Source organism: Peromyscus eremicus, chromosome 12, assembly GCF_949786415.1.
Source record: "Peromyscus eremicus chromosome 12, PerEre_H2_v1, whole genome shotgun sequence".
NCBI lineage: Eukaryota > Metazoa > Chordata > Mammalia > Rodentia > Cricetidae > Peromyscus > Peromyscus eremicus.
Window position 1 is genome coordinate 69621695 of NC_081428.1, and position 14320 is coordinate 69636014.

Consider the following 14320-nt stretch of genomic DNA (forward strand, 5'->3'; position numbering starts at 1 on the left):
CATGTCTGGGTAGTAACTAAAGCCTTTGTGAATGTGGCAACAAGGCTCTCTCTCCTCCAATCAAGGAAGCAGATGTCTGAAGGATATAGTTACCTTTCCTAGAATTTGACAATTAACCTAAAATTTTTCTTTCAGGATAAAGATAACTTCGCCCATACCCAGCAGAAAGCAATTTTAAGAATACGACGCCCACATTCCCAAAGAGGTGGTGTGGGGAAGGTGGTTTTTTGGTCTTTTTAATGGGTTTTGGGTCTGGGATAATTTTCATTGTTTAGGGGGGTTGGTTACAAGTTGTTGTCAAGGGTTAGGAAAAAGGCTAAGCAAAGGAGATTAGATTTAAGGTTCTTGTTTAAAAAAAAGAGAAAGAAAAAAAAGAAAAGAAGAAAAAGACAATTACCAGTTTTAAATACTTTACATTGGATTGGATTGTTTTATATTGTACACAAATTATATATATTGAAATTGATATTGTTAGAAAATGTTATATGTATATTTCTAATTGTACTTATACCATTCATTTAACAATGCAATTTTCTGATCCTTGAATGTTATTATTACCAACTACTAGGATATAAAGAAATGAAAGTTAGTAGTTAGACAATACAATAGAACTTGTAGTCATATTAGATATGTTTTAAAAATTGAGCAGATATATTTTAGACAGGTCATCTTCAAACCCTTCAGAGATCTACAGAATATGGCATTTAAAATGTTTTAATAACTTAAAAAATTTTTCTTTTTTGTTATGACTATGAGACATGTCGGCTCCTGGCAGTACCAATCTACTTCAGAGAAAATATGGGCATTGAAGAAACTGCATATGGAGTTAACTTTCATTGTGGCAAAAGTTAGCCACTGGACAACAAAGTATCCTCAAATCAACTGCTGACAAACAGAACACAAAACAAAGGACTACCTATTCTTGCCAAAACAAGTGTGGTTATGGCTTTATCAAAAGGCATCTTCTGAGGCCAGGACAATATGGCACCATCTCTGAAGTGGCCTTCGCAATTCGGAAAAGGTACAGTGCCCTTTTCTTCGACGGCAGCTGAACAGGCAGTGGGCCGATGGCTTCTGATGTGCAATGGAACAGCAGCTGGAACAGTTATTCTTGAAGAGTAACTAAGCTCACGCCTCTCAATAGTAGACTGGCATTTGATAGAGGGATGTGGAGAAGAACGGGATGCTGAGATGAAGCCATATACACACAGCCAAGAAGAATGGACAGCTGAATTAAAAAACCATCAACAATTTCCAGAATTTAAAATCCTGAATCATGACATGACACTAGTGGAATTCAGGTGTTTCTGGTACATGGACTGCTCTCACCCAATGTGAGGTTGAACTGTTGACCTTGTGTACATCCTACTTCACAAATGAGTCTGTCAGATACGCTAAGCCTATAGGCTGAAGATGATGCCCCAGCACTGTGGAGAAACCTCAGGTGACTGTCCAGACAGCTGGCTGTTTCTGTCAACTCACAAATTTTTTGGAAGTTGCTTGCATGCACTTCCTGTTTTTATTTTTGTTAGCTAATATTATTTCCTTCTTGGGTCTCTGAGGGAGTTGAAGTTAGTTATAGTTAAAGTTTAGTTAGTTATAGTTGAAGATTAATTAGGATAGAAAGTGAATTAGATACATTTTGGACTTACCAAAATAGGATAGATAATGAAATTATTTTCTCTAAATTTGTCAAATACAAATGGACTAGACATTGTTTAGACATTTATTACTTGTACATATTATATATAGTTACTGTACTTTTGTATATAGTTTTTCTTTTGTTAGTTATAACCTTTTTCTTTTTTTCTTTTTATTAAAATAGAAAAGGGGAAATATGGTAGTATTTTATTTGTACTGAAATGTGATTTTAATTGTATGTTAATAAATAAAGTTGCCCAGGGGTCAGAGCTATTAGAGCCATAGCAAGAGCGTGGCGATGGTGGCGCACGCTTTTAATTCCAGCACTTGGTAGACAGAGCTAGGTAGATCTCTATGTGTTCAAGGATACAGCCAGCATTGGAGACACACGCCTTTAATCTCAATACTAACCATGGAAGACCTGGAAGTCTCTACAGACAGGCAGTGACGAGGCAGTCATGTGTTTGGGTTTACAACCAATGAGAAGGCAGAACAGAAAGACTATATAAAGACAGACACACAGGAAGTAGGTCCTTTTCGGAGAGCTCTCTTGGCTGAAGAGGATCGCTGAAGCAGGAAGGGTATGGCTCTTAGCTCTGACCTCTTGGTTTTCTTCTCTGAATTGGCTCTGTGTTTCTTATTTAATAAGATGGTTGGTTACATCTACAGATATCTTCAGCTTGGTCACTGGGCAGCTATCTCCTAACCAGAAGGCAAATACCTTGAGGATGATGAAGCCAGCAACCCAAAAGAAACAGAGCAAAGAAGACTGTAGACAATCCAAGCTGTTGCCCTGCTCAAGGTGAACCCGAAGCCACCTCCCTCTGAACCAGGTCTTCTGAGACTGCAAGGTTACCCTTCCACCTCCTTCTAAATAACCTATGCCAAGGCCACGTCAGTGCTTCAGAAGCAAGAGTCACCATCGAATCCTAACAATCTAAGGACAATAGAACCTTCCAAGCCTCTTCCAGCTGACTCATTCGGCAATCTTTTCTGCTCTGACATTACACCGTTGGAGATCATTAAATCCAAGTTCAAGGCTCCCACCATTTCATTTGAAACACTGAGAAACTCAAAAGGTGAAGCAGGTAACAAAGCCTCCCATTGATGCTGTAACCATAACCTGGGGCGGGGGAATACTCAAGTCCATGTTTGATATTTTAATAAATACTCAAAGTCAAAGCCAATGAGTACCGGTTACCCACGCTATGGAGACAACAAAATGACCAGACACAAGGATGAAGTCAGTTACACTTTCAGAGCAAGTTGGTTTTTTTCCAATCACTACAGCATTCACTGTGTTCTGAAAAACTCCACAACACTCATAGTGAGGTCTATTATTTACCTAGTTTAAGGCCAATCCTTGTAGTACATAGGGACTGATCCTCATGATGAAGACCACAGATCTAGAGTCAGTAGATGCAAGAATCCCCCAACTACTTTCCCTCCACCAGGTCACACCATACTGATGATTCTTTGTGCCATCGCCATCTTACCTATGAAACAGAGAGCCACTGCAGGACGACGCATCTGACCACCATTTTCCTTTCCAACAGACAGCAACAAAATCCACACTCAACTAGCACTGTGGCTCTAGCAGGTCACGAAAGCAAAGGCTAAGTTAGCCCTCTCTACCGCCAAAGGTTGATGGGAAAATAAAACGAGGTTGCCAAAGAGAAAGGCACATTACGCGGGAGTAAACAAGAAACACGGGATTATTCCCTGCCATCGTCACGTCAGTGTCTCAAGTTCAGTGACACTCAACCTCTTGACAAAGGGAAAAGAAGGGAGCCGCACAGCTACTGGCGGCATGGAATCGTTGTCCCGGAGACTTCCTCCAGTTTCTCTGCATGGCCCCCTGGCCAGAGGAGAAGCCTATCTTTGCTTTGCCACGTGTTTTACTGGCATTGGTATATCTAGTCTGTTGCCATGAAACCAATTCAAAAATAATAATGATGATGAACATTTTAGACTTCTCGGTTCTCAATTCTTGTTTCCAGCACCCATTATTTTTTTTAAAACTGATTAAAGTATATATAGATAGATATATATAGATATATATATATAAAATCTACATATACACTTATCTGTTAAAAAAGAAGATATTTCTGTGTAGGACTCACCAGCTGAGGGAAAACAGCTCCCCTCCACTGAGGGAATAGCAAACAATGGCAAACGCAGAACCAGCCGACAGATTCTCTCTGCTTCTGTCCTTGAGTTCCCACCTGTGGAAAACAGAGAGAGGAATGTTTCAGTCTCTCAGCTCCGACCAGCTTCAGAACTTCCTAGACCGACAATCAATATCTCTGATTAAACCCTCCTGGATGATGTCTGACTCTTCTAGACCTCCCAAACCTCCAGTGGGTACCAGCACTCTTGTTTGATAAGTTTGTCTCAAAGGAAGGGGGAAGAGAATGCTCTCACTCTTCATATCTCAGCACCCTGGAAAACCGATTCATCTGAGTTACAGAAGTACAAGACAGATCAAACAGACGCAATTAGGGAAAAAAAGAAATACGACTTAGTGGCCCTCTGAATTTCAATTTCCTTACATGTACGATGAGAACTAGTGAGCCACAGAGAGCTGCAAAATCTCAGTACTCCTTGATAAGTCCTCAATGCGGACTTACAACATTGAAAACTGCTGTGGGATGGTCTGTATGTCAAATGTGTTGCTCTGATTGGTCAATAAATAAAACACTGATTGGCCAGTAGCCAGGCAGGAAGTATAGGCGGGACCAACAGAGAAGACAATTGAGAGAACAGGAAGGCGGAGAGAGACACTGCCAGCCGCCACCATGACTAGCAGCATGTGAAGATGCCGGTAATCCACAAGTCACGTGGCAAGGTATAGATTTATAGAAATGGATTAATTTAAAATATAAGAACAGTTAGCAAGAAGCCTGCCACAGCCATACAGTTTGTAAGCAATATGTCTCTGTGTTTACTCGGTTGGGTCTGAGCAGCTGTGGGATTGGCGGGTGATAGAGATTTATCCTGACTGTGGGCCAGGCAGGAAAACTCTAGCTACAAAAAAACTATGGCTCTTTTCTTGGGATTATACGGCGTACATTCCAGGGAAGTGGACTATTATAAAACTTGTCCATGGTACAGGGAATAGAAACACACAAACCAGAAAACCTCCACCCTCATTCCCATAGTATCTTTGAGTATTTTCTAACCAATCATATAATTGCTCCATGACCCTGATATCAGTCTTCCCATCTGTGTATAAGCTTCAGAGTTAGGGGAAAAAAAAAAAAAAAAAAAAAAAACCTTCGGTGACTTCCCCAATTCTTCTACAACAAGAGAGCTGAGCACCAGGAGAGGGAAGTGGCCATCCAAGAAACCATCACTAGTGACAGGGATTCAGGGCTTCCTCCACCTCAGCTAGTTACTGCCCATCTTCAACACAGACTACCGAGGACAGGGACCTGCCTTGTGTTCTCATACACTCAAGTATACCTCAACAACAAGAAGAAATTCCGTAAGGAAAGTGGAGTTCACTCAAGATAAACCCACTTGAAGCAGTTCATTCCTGAGAGTTTGAGGTCCTGAGAATATCAGAAACCTCAAAAAGCATTTTTACCAGAGGTACAACTTCAAATTTGCTGACACACTGATTGCTACGGACAGTGCAATCTGATAGAAAAAAAAAAAAAAAAAGATACCCCCAACCCAAAACCCCATAAAATCCAAGCTCCCTTATGCAGAGCAAGAACTGGGGGAGAGAAACATGAAACAGTTTCTATGAGAGGCAAAAGGGCTTCTGACTCCCCAGAGGTCTAAGCCCCTATAAAAGACACAGTTCTGCCCCTTGGCCCTGGGGGAGTCCCATCCTCTCTCGAGCTTCCCTCTATGTGCCAGGGTAAGCGGCCTCCCTTTCCTATAGTCAACTTCTCTTTTAATAATTTTCTCCTTCTTTGCCATAAAGAGAACAAGCAGCTTTGCTAAAGAACTGCTGCGAAATGATTGAAGTTCCCATGCAAACAAACCATTAGCAGAGTTCAAATGCAATTTAAATTACCAGTTGTTAAAGTGCTCCTCAATTTCGCAGTAAGTTTCCAAGGAGAATTATATGCTATATACTATTTAATTGGTTGTTTTCTATTTTTTAACATCCTTCTATTCGCTCCACCCTTATATTTCAGAAGTGTCTATAAGAGCTTCCCTTTAAAAAAAAAATTATGCATTGTTGAGTAGATTAAATGTAAAGATTGAAAAGTATCAGAGAAACAGCTGCAGGAGTATGCGGCTCAGCAGAAACTGACGGGCTTGGAGACCTCAAGAAACATAGAATTTTAAAACCTTAGATAGAAATCAACAAAAGCACTCACACTCTTGCCAGATAAATACACCAAGGCTCTGGGAGTGAAAGGAGGGGTCAGTCTGAAACCCTCTATCAAGGGAGACCTCCCAGCTCCCAATTTCCAGCCAGTGGACATCTTTTTCACACGGGGTCTGTAGGTCCCAGAGGACGGTGAGAAATACTAATGAATTTGATTTGCCACTTACATGCTTGAAAAATAAATATGGAGCCCTCTTCACACAGTCTCCTGGCTTCCCAAGTGGAAATGGCAAAAGTCTCCCAAGACAGAGGGAGAGAAGTAAAAACTGAAGAACGAGTTCGAAGAAGCCGGGAGAAAGCGCATTCTCGGCAGCAAAAGCCAAGAAACTCAACTCGACTCCTCACAGTCTAAGGGACTTCGCGACTGCAGATTGCCATTGCTTTATCTGGCCCTAAACCAGAAGCTGCCATGGGGAAAGAGGACAGAGAGAGCAAACAAAGCCAGACAGGCCATGGCACGTGTGTAAATAGAAGAGTTTCTAAAAGCCATCGGGAGCACAGTTCCGAATCCAGGGCTTGTATAAAGGATGTTAACCTCTCCAAGCTCAAGTTTCCTGTCAGCAAAATGGGGCCACTACCTGCCCTTCAGGGTGTGGACAACTATTTCCTGGAATGCAGCATCCAGCATATGTAGTATAGAGACCACACACTGCACATTAATGCATGTTCACCTCTTTCCAAGGTTTGTATAACTTCTCGACAACCACGAATCTAAGATATAAAGTATTTGGATGAAAAGCTTAATATAAATCAGTTGTGTTCTCTAAGATATGTGATATTCCTTCAAAGTAAATTCATTGTGTTATCATTTTCAAAAGTAAAATACAGGAACACTTTACATGTATTTTCTTTCTAATGCAAACTGTTTAAAAATGATACTTTCAAAAATATTTCCAAACTTAATTTTTAATCACACATTAATCAGCTTCACATCCAAAATCTTATTTAAATTCTAGCAACACTGAGAAAGAGTTTCTACTTATACATAGAGGAACCTGAAGACTGGAATATACATCAAAGGTTTGGGGGCTAACAGCACCAGTCTTAAACCAAAGTCTTCAAAACCAAGCTCTGTGACAAGGGTTTTATTAATTATAGTCACAAACAGAATATGGACATTTATTCTTCTTCTCAGGGCAGAAATATACCTTTTAAAAAAACTGCCATTTTCACACTTTGAATTGCTTTGGTATAAAAATAATGACTGCTTTTTTTTTTAATGTTCATGTAAGAAACCTGCAAATCTGTTGTCTATTCTACTTTGTTAAACTCTTTAAGTAAAAAGCTCAGAGACCTGGCATTAATCAGAGATCTATAGGTGTCCAGAAGAAGCCTGAAAAAGGATAGTTATGAAATACTATCAGATCAATTCTAAAACAGATTGCAAATGGCTGTGCTCTTGATCAAACAAATCCTGAGTAACCCTGGTATTGACTTCTGAGGCCCCCCTGGGACAGCTGTTAGCTGACATGATGGCATATTCCCCCGCAGTCAGGGTACAGAAAACAGACGTTTACCAGTAGTCAGGTTTTGATAAAGCAGGGTGGGCCAAGCAGGCAGGCACAGGTGCTGAAATGTGTCTGGACTCCCCAAAGAACTCACAGCCTCCCAGTGGGAATGCTGGAACATCCAAGACTGGGTGAAAAGGCTGTGTAAGCAAGTCCATGCCATATTTTGCTGCTCAGGGTCTCAAAGGTCTCTGCAGAGGCTGCAACTTTTCAAGTAAGCCTGAAAATCCAAGAGGACTGCTGCATATAAAGGAAGCGAATGGGCACAGAGAACCAATGGGCACAGGCATTGAGGATGAGCCCAGGGTATTCTCAGAGACCCCAGTGAGGCCAGCAGCACAGAACTAATGGGGCATGGCGGGACCGGAAGCTAAAGATGGTGTTACACACAGAACATGGAGGACTTGGTATCCTGGCCCAAATTACTTGAATTCTAAGACTCACGGTGGCTGTCGATTTTGAGGGAATGATATGAGAAAAAGCTAAACAGCTGAACCATCATTTTAAAAAAGGATTCCCTTCCATAACAGCAAGCTATGAGCATGTAAGGGATTTTCCCGTGGCGGGGGGTGGGGGGTAGGAGGGTGGCGTTTGAGTGGGCTCTAATCCACAGCTCCACTATCCCTTCCTTCTAACTCAGTAACTTTTACAGGAAAGAAACTAAGTCACGCCCCAAGCAAGACCCCCCACACACTCTGCCACGAGGGACAGCCAACACTGTAAGTACCCCAGAGGCTGAGACAAGCTCTAGCAGGATCCCATCCGACTCATCCCTGTGTGTGCTGAGAAAGCCCCTTCCTGGCCAGCCTAGAACAACGAAGTGGAACCTTCAGTTAATGATGCCCTAATCAGATGAGATCAATTGGGATGTATGAAATTGCTCTTTCCGTTAAAGGGGCCCTGGCAGCAACTCCGTACATCCACAGACCCAGGAAAATGAAACTCTCTCTCTCTGTCTTTAAACAGCTCCATAGAAAAGGGGAGATGTGACACATGTAAGGACAACAGCTGAGGAAGAAACACGGACCAAGGCACAAGTGCCAGAACACACTATGACATGGGTGATCATTTATTCACACCCATCTAAAGAAAAAGAAATTCAGTCGTGTGTTTCCGACACGCTTCACCTCACAGCGAGGAAGTACCACAGGCAGGAGCCAAGCCCGGATCTTGTGCTTCTAAGCATGATCGCGGACACTCAGCTGCCTCACAGCTACCTGGTGCAGGTTAACCCAACAGAACCTCTTGTAGGGCAAAGGAGGTGGTTTGTGGGGAGCAGATGGTGACTGCGATTAATTCCTCCATAGGACAACAGGAGTTTTACAGATAGAGAAGTGAGGTCATCTCACTTCTAAAGGAAGAGCGAGAGCAGAAGCATGGAGATGAGCAAATGCAGGATAACCAGGGAGAGGCAGGGAATGAGCTGAGAGAGCAGGGATATGACTGGTGGACACATACGTGATTCCGGTTACGAGAGGTGTGCAATACTGGGGACAAGAGTATGGCTTAAAACTGTGACTACTAGAAAAAAAATCACACATTTCAAAGACAACCGTGGTACGGTTTCAGCTTTCCTTGGGATTTCATATTCCAAGGCTGGGGCCAACCAAATAGTCTTTCAGGCTCTGGGCCACAAAACAAAATGGGCCCTCGGGTTTCTTTGGGCCAAAGCACAGAAGGATGCTGTATGCGGCTTTGATGTCAAGGGTCAGAACATCCTAACCTTGAGAAAAAGCGCTAGGAAATTCCGGACACTAGCTGGAACGTAAGCGCCCAGGCTTTCTGAACACAACATGGGGAGTGGGGTGAGAATGAGAATTAAAAAACTCCACTCCACTGGTGGATTTCTCCAGTTCTTAACGGCACTCTTCAGCAAGTCGCTTCCTGTTAACCAGAGTACAGTGAGAAGATGAATACGATATTCCTGGAGTCACGTTACAGTCAGAGCAACTAGTCTGCGAGGTTGAAGGTGAGGACATGTGTTTCTACGTGTAAGCTGGCATGTTCAGCACAGGGGCCCCCACCCCCACCCCGCAAAAGGTACCATGTTGATAGCATAGCATGAAAACTCCCCAGTCCTCCTGGAGAAGTGGTCTAAATCGGGAGTTGTCAACACTTTTTTTTTTTCTCCTGCTGAAAATTGAGCTGTATTCCCCAGGCAAAGCCATTACATCTTTTTGTGCCAAATTGTTTTCATCTTTTAAATGACCCAGTAATCCCACTTTGGGCAATATACATAAGGGAATAATCCAGAAGGAAAAAAGACAGCAATTTGTTCAGAGATGTTATTCACGGTGCTATTTCTTGTTCTTTATATATCCCGCTATTATAGCACTGATCTCACTGTGCTGTAATTATCCACTCCCCTCCCATACGCCTCCAAATTATCTTTGAATCAATCCCCAGCACCTAGCACAATGCCTGGCATACAGTAAGAACTCAATAAATGTTTGTTGACTGAATGGGTGATATGAAAGAAATTTTGTGGGAAAAAAAGGGAGTGAGCACAAACAAAGTACTGTTTCTTAAGAGATGGTGTTAAACTGATTTCTTTTTCCTTCTTTAGAAAACCTGGTAACGTTAGACTGTAAACTACTTGAAGAGAAGTGTGTAAAGAAGCCTCAGGAATGACTACCCCCTGACTTAGTTGACTAGAGGTAAGGGCTTCGTCACTTTAGCATCTCAGCCTGATTCTGACCCCATTCGTTGTGGGACTTTGACTAAACTACTGCCTAACCACTCAGAGACCCTTCTCTACACTGAAAACCGTGGGTATTTTCTGGGAAGCCCAGCTCCTTCAAAGGAAGCCCGGGGAGAACCAGGCAATGGCAAGCTAAACTCAAGGGAACACGGGGAGGCAGCCAGCTTGTCACAGCCTCAAGCCACAAGGGGCTTTGATGCAGCAGTGTCTCTGGGGTCTTCGCAGGCCCATTTGATGGGATGGAGGGTGTGTTGCTAAAGGTCTAGGAAAGAGAGAGAGAAATCTCCTCATGACCAGAAAACACATTGAAAAGGGCCTGGAGACACAGCTCAGTGGTAGAACATATACTTGGCATGTGCTGAACACGACAAAAAGGTAACATTTTAAATATCATCACTCAGAGGGTTTCACATTCTTGGTGGGAAAGAATACTTTATGAAAAAAAAACCATCCCGAGAGAGCCGAGGCAGCTACACATTCTGACGGCCTTGTGTGGGGCATTCTCACGGCTCCCAGTCAGGAGTCAGAAGCCAGCAGCTGCTGCACCCTCAACTGCCTGGCTAGAAGCTGGAGATTCTGATTCAAAGTCTACAGTCTTAGGTCTGGAGTTCTAGTAGCTTCTCCGCAAAATAACACCGATGTGTCTTTATGAAGCTCTGGGTCCATTCCGCTTGACATTTCTCCAAAGGAAATCACACTTTGACATCCTACTGAAAACACTCGAACAAGTCCTGAACTTCTCTCCTCCATCCCCCTGCTACAGCACTGCATCAAGGCTGCACCGCTGCCACCACCACCACCCGCCACACACACACACACACACTACATACACACACCACATACACACACACACACCACATACACACACATACCACATACACACACACCACACACACACACACCACATACACACACACCACACACACACACAACATACACACATACACACACACCACATACACACACACCACACACACACCACATACACACACACCACATACACACATACACCACACACACACCACATACACACACACCACACACACCATATATACACACACACCACATACACACACACACACCACATACACACATACACACACACCACATACACACACACCACATATACACACACCACACACACACACACACCACATACACACACACCACACACACCATATATACACACACACCACATACACACACACACACCACATACACACATACACACACACCACATACACACATACACACACACCACATACACACACACCACATATACACACACCACACACACACACACACCACATACACACACACCACACACACCATATATACACACACACCACATACACACACACACACCACATACACACACACACACACACACACACACCCCTGGAATGCGCCAAAAGTCTCCAAGTTTTATGCTTCTACTACTGCCCTCACCTGTCAGAGAACTCCTCAAACAGTTGCCAGAGGGACGTTTGTACCAGCAGACCTGGACATGGGACTTGGAAGCTAACTGGGGCCCCCTGGTTTACTCACACCAACCAGCCCCTTCCAGCTCTCCTCTGCGGCTTCGGCACCCGCCGTCATGGGCTGCTGGCACAGCCTCCCCCTATGTTCCCCACACACGAACTCCTTCCCACTTTGTGCCGGCTGCCCACGGCCCGCACAGTCCCTTCCTCTGTCCTTTCCACGGCTGGCCCTTGTCACTCACGTTCAGTGAGAACAGACCTGGCAGAGACCCTCCCCCACATCCAGCCCTGCGCCCTTGGCTGATCTAACTCTGGATTATCGATCACTCCCCCTCATTTCCATGTTCCCTATCTCCTCCCCGGCACACCCTTGCTGTTTTGCGTATTTAATTATGCCGTCTGCACCCTGCGCAGGGACACTGCCCACAACAGAACAATGCACAGGAGCAGAGACTCCATAGTGATCAATAAAGCTAGGAGACCAGGGAGGTAGCTCAGTCTGTCAAGTCCTGAGTCCAAGCCCTAGAGCCGGGCTCTAAAGAGGCAAGCATGGCGGTGGTGTGACACATTTGTAATTCAGTACTGGAGAGGTAGACAGGCAGGTCCCTGGCACTCCCTGGCCAGTCAACCTTGCCTGCTTCATGAGTTCCACGCAAATAAGAGATTCTGTCTTTAAATAAAAAAATTAAAAAAAAAGGACAGCACCTAAAGATGTCTCTAGCCTAGACACACACACACACACACACACACACACACACACACACACACACACGAGTTAGTAGGATTAGAGAGATGCATGACACTGAAGAAGCCTGGCAGATTAGTTCAGGGAAAGGGAACTTAACCTTGGGCTAGCTCCTGGCCTTTGCAGTCAAACAGACCCTATATGCACTAAGCCAATGTGCAAGGGCTAAGACCTAGGCAGCTTCTCACACTTCCTTGGGTCTTGCTTTTCTTGCAGGTAAATTAGGATAAGAACATCTACCTTCCAACACGGGAAAATTACAGGTAATTACAGACCAGTTACTGTAGGGCTCGGCACAGACTAAGGACCTGGTATCAATAGCGCATTTTCTAGGCAAGACTCAGAAGGCAGCAACGTGCTCCCCAAGCAAGACACAGAGGAGAAGCAGTCAGGTGCTCCCTCATGTACAGCTCTTCCTCCATGTCCCAAGCTGAGCAGAGCCGGTCATTACAAAGGCCTTGCTTATAGGACAGCACTGAGTGTCCGTCCTGTCAGGGGAACGGACTGAGAAGTCTGGGTTCTAACCTTTCAGTCACATATCAGGACAAGTATACTCTCAAGGCCTCCTGCACCGTAGAATGTTGTGAAATATGACAGATGGGACTCGCTAATGGCTGGCTCTTTGCAACGTGGACTACCCATCATATCTACACAAGGTCCACAAGACTCTGTGGGCCACAGGAATGCCAGACACCAATGTGTCACAAAGTCCAACCATAGCTCTGCTCTGCAGGGTAAGACCGCCCCTCCCCAAGTTCCCACACACATCCCTTTTGGCTGGTGCTTTCTCCCTGGCAATCAGACAATACTCCCAAATTATCTTTCTACCTAACTGAAGCTAGGCCTCAGGTGGGAACAATATCTGTACAGTTTTGTTTGTTTGCTTGGTTTTAGGTACAAACAAAAATTTTCCTCCGGCTGACCCCATTTCTAAATCCATCCATGAGAATTGCTCCCCTGGGAAAGCAGCCGTCCCCCTCACCCCCAGATAAAAGCCTTCAACATTCCTCACAGTATTTCCCACCACCATCCCTGTGCAAGCAAGCATCCCAGGTCGGCTAGCAGAAATGCCCTTGGCAATAATGATGTACTCACGTGAAGAGGTCACCACCACAGACAGCAGGGGGCCTTCACTGCCCTGACTCCCTCTCACAAAGCCAGGCCCAGGACAGAACACAGCAGGGATGTGGTCCAGAAGCCTGAGGGGAACTGAGCTGAGGCACACTCTCTTCAGCCTCCAGAACAAGGGGCAGAGGCATGGAGGGGGAAGGGCAGGAGGCGGGGGAGGGGGCTCCGCTTGGTTTCTGGAAACAAGAATTCAAATCCTGCTTCTCCCAAACCCTGAGTCACCTCCTTCCCTTCCAATAGATGAGTGTGGTGGGTAAACATTTCCATATATGGAGAAGAAGGCTGGAGGATGTCAGAAAAATCACCCTTCTCTCTGGCACTTCAAGAACATGCCCCACACAAGGCAGCTCTCCTTATTCTGAGTAAATCATTAACAACCCCCCCAGGCATGGAGTCTCATCTACTACACACACACACAACAGACAGACATGGAGTGTCAACTACTACACACACACACACACACACACACACACACACACACACACACACACACATGATCCTGTTCCAGGAAACAGCCTCCCAACCCAGCATAGGAAGTGGCTGGTTTGAAAGCTTAAAGTCTACCTTTAAGACTGTCCCAAATGCCACAAGAGACTGCCTACAGAATAGGTGAAAAATCTTCAATAGCTATTCATCTGAGAGAAGATTAATGTCTAGAATAAACAACTCCACAGGGTAAGCAACACAAAATTTAAAAACGCAGATAACGAATGGGCTGAAGACACAGCTTCCAAAGGATGAAATACAATGGCCAATAAGTATGAAATG

General features: G+C 44.3%; 1 protein-coding gene across 1 annotated transcript in view; it reads right to left on the reverse strand.

Moving 5' to 3' along the window:
* Positions 1–13742, reverse strand: part of Lpp (LIM domain containing preferred translocation partner in lipoma) — a 547833-nt gene extending 534091 nt beyond the window's left edge. The window contains exons 1-2 of the mRNA XM_059277236.1: positions 13520–13742; positions 3765–3866 (exon numbers count right to left, since the gene is read on the reverse strand). The gene's annotated coding sequence lies outside the window, so the exon portion shown is untranslated. The remainder of the gene's footprint in view (positions 1–3764; positions 3867–13519) is intronic.
* Positions 13743–14320: the final 578 nt, after the last annotated feature.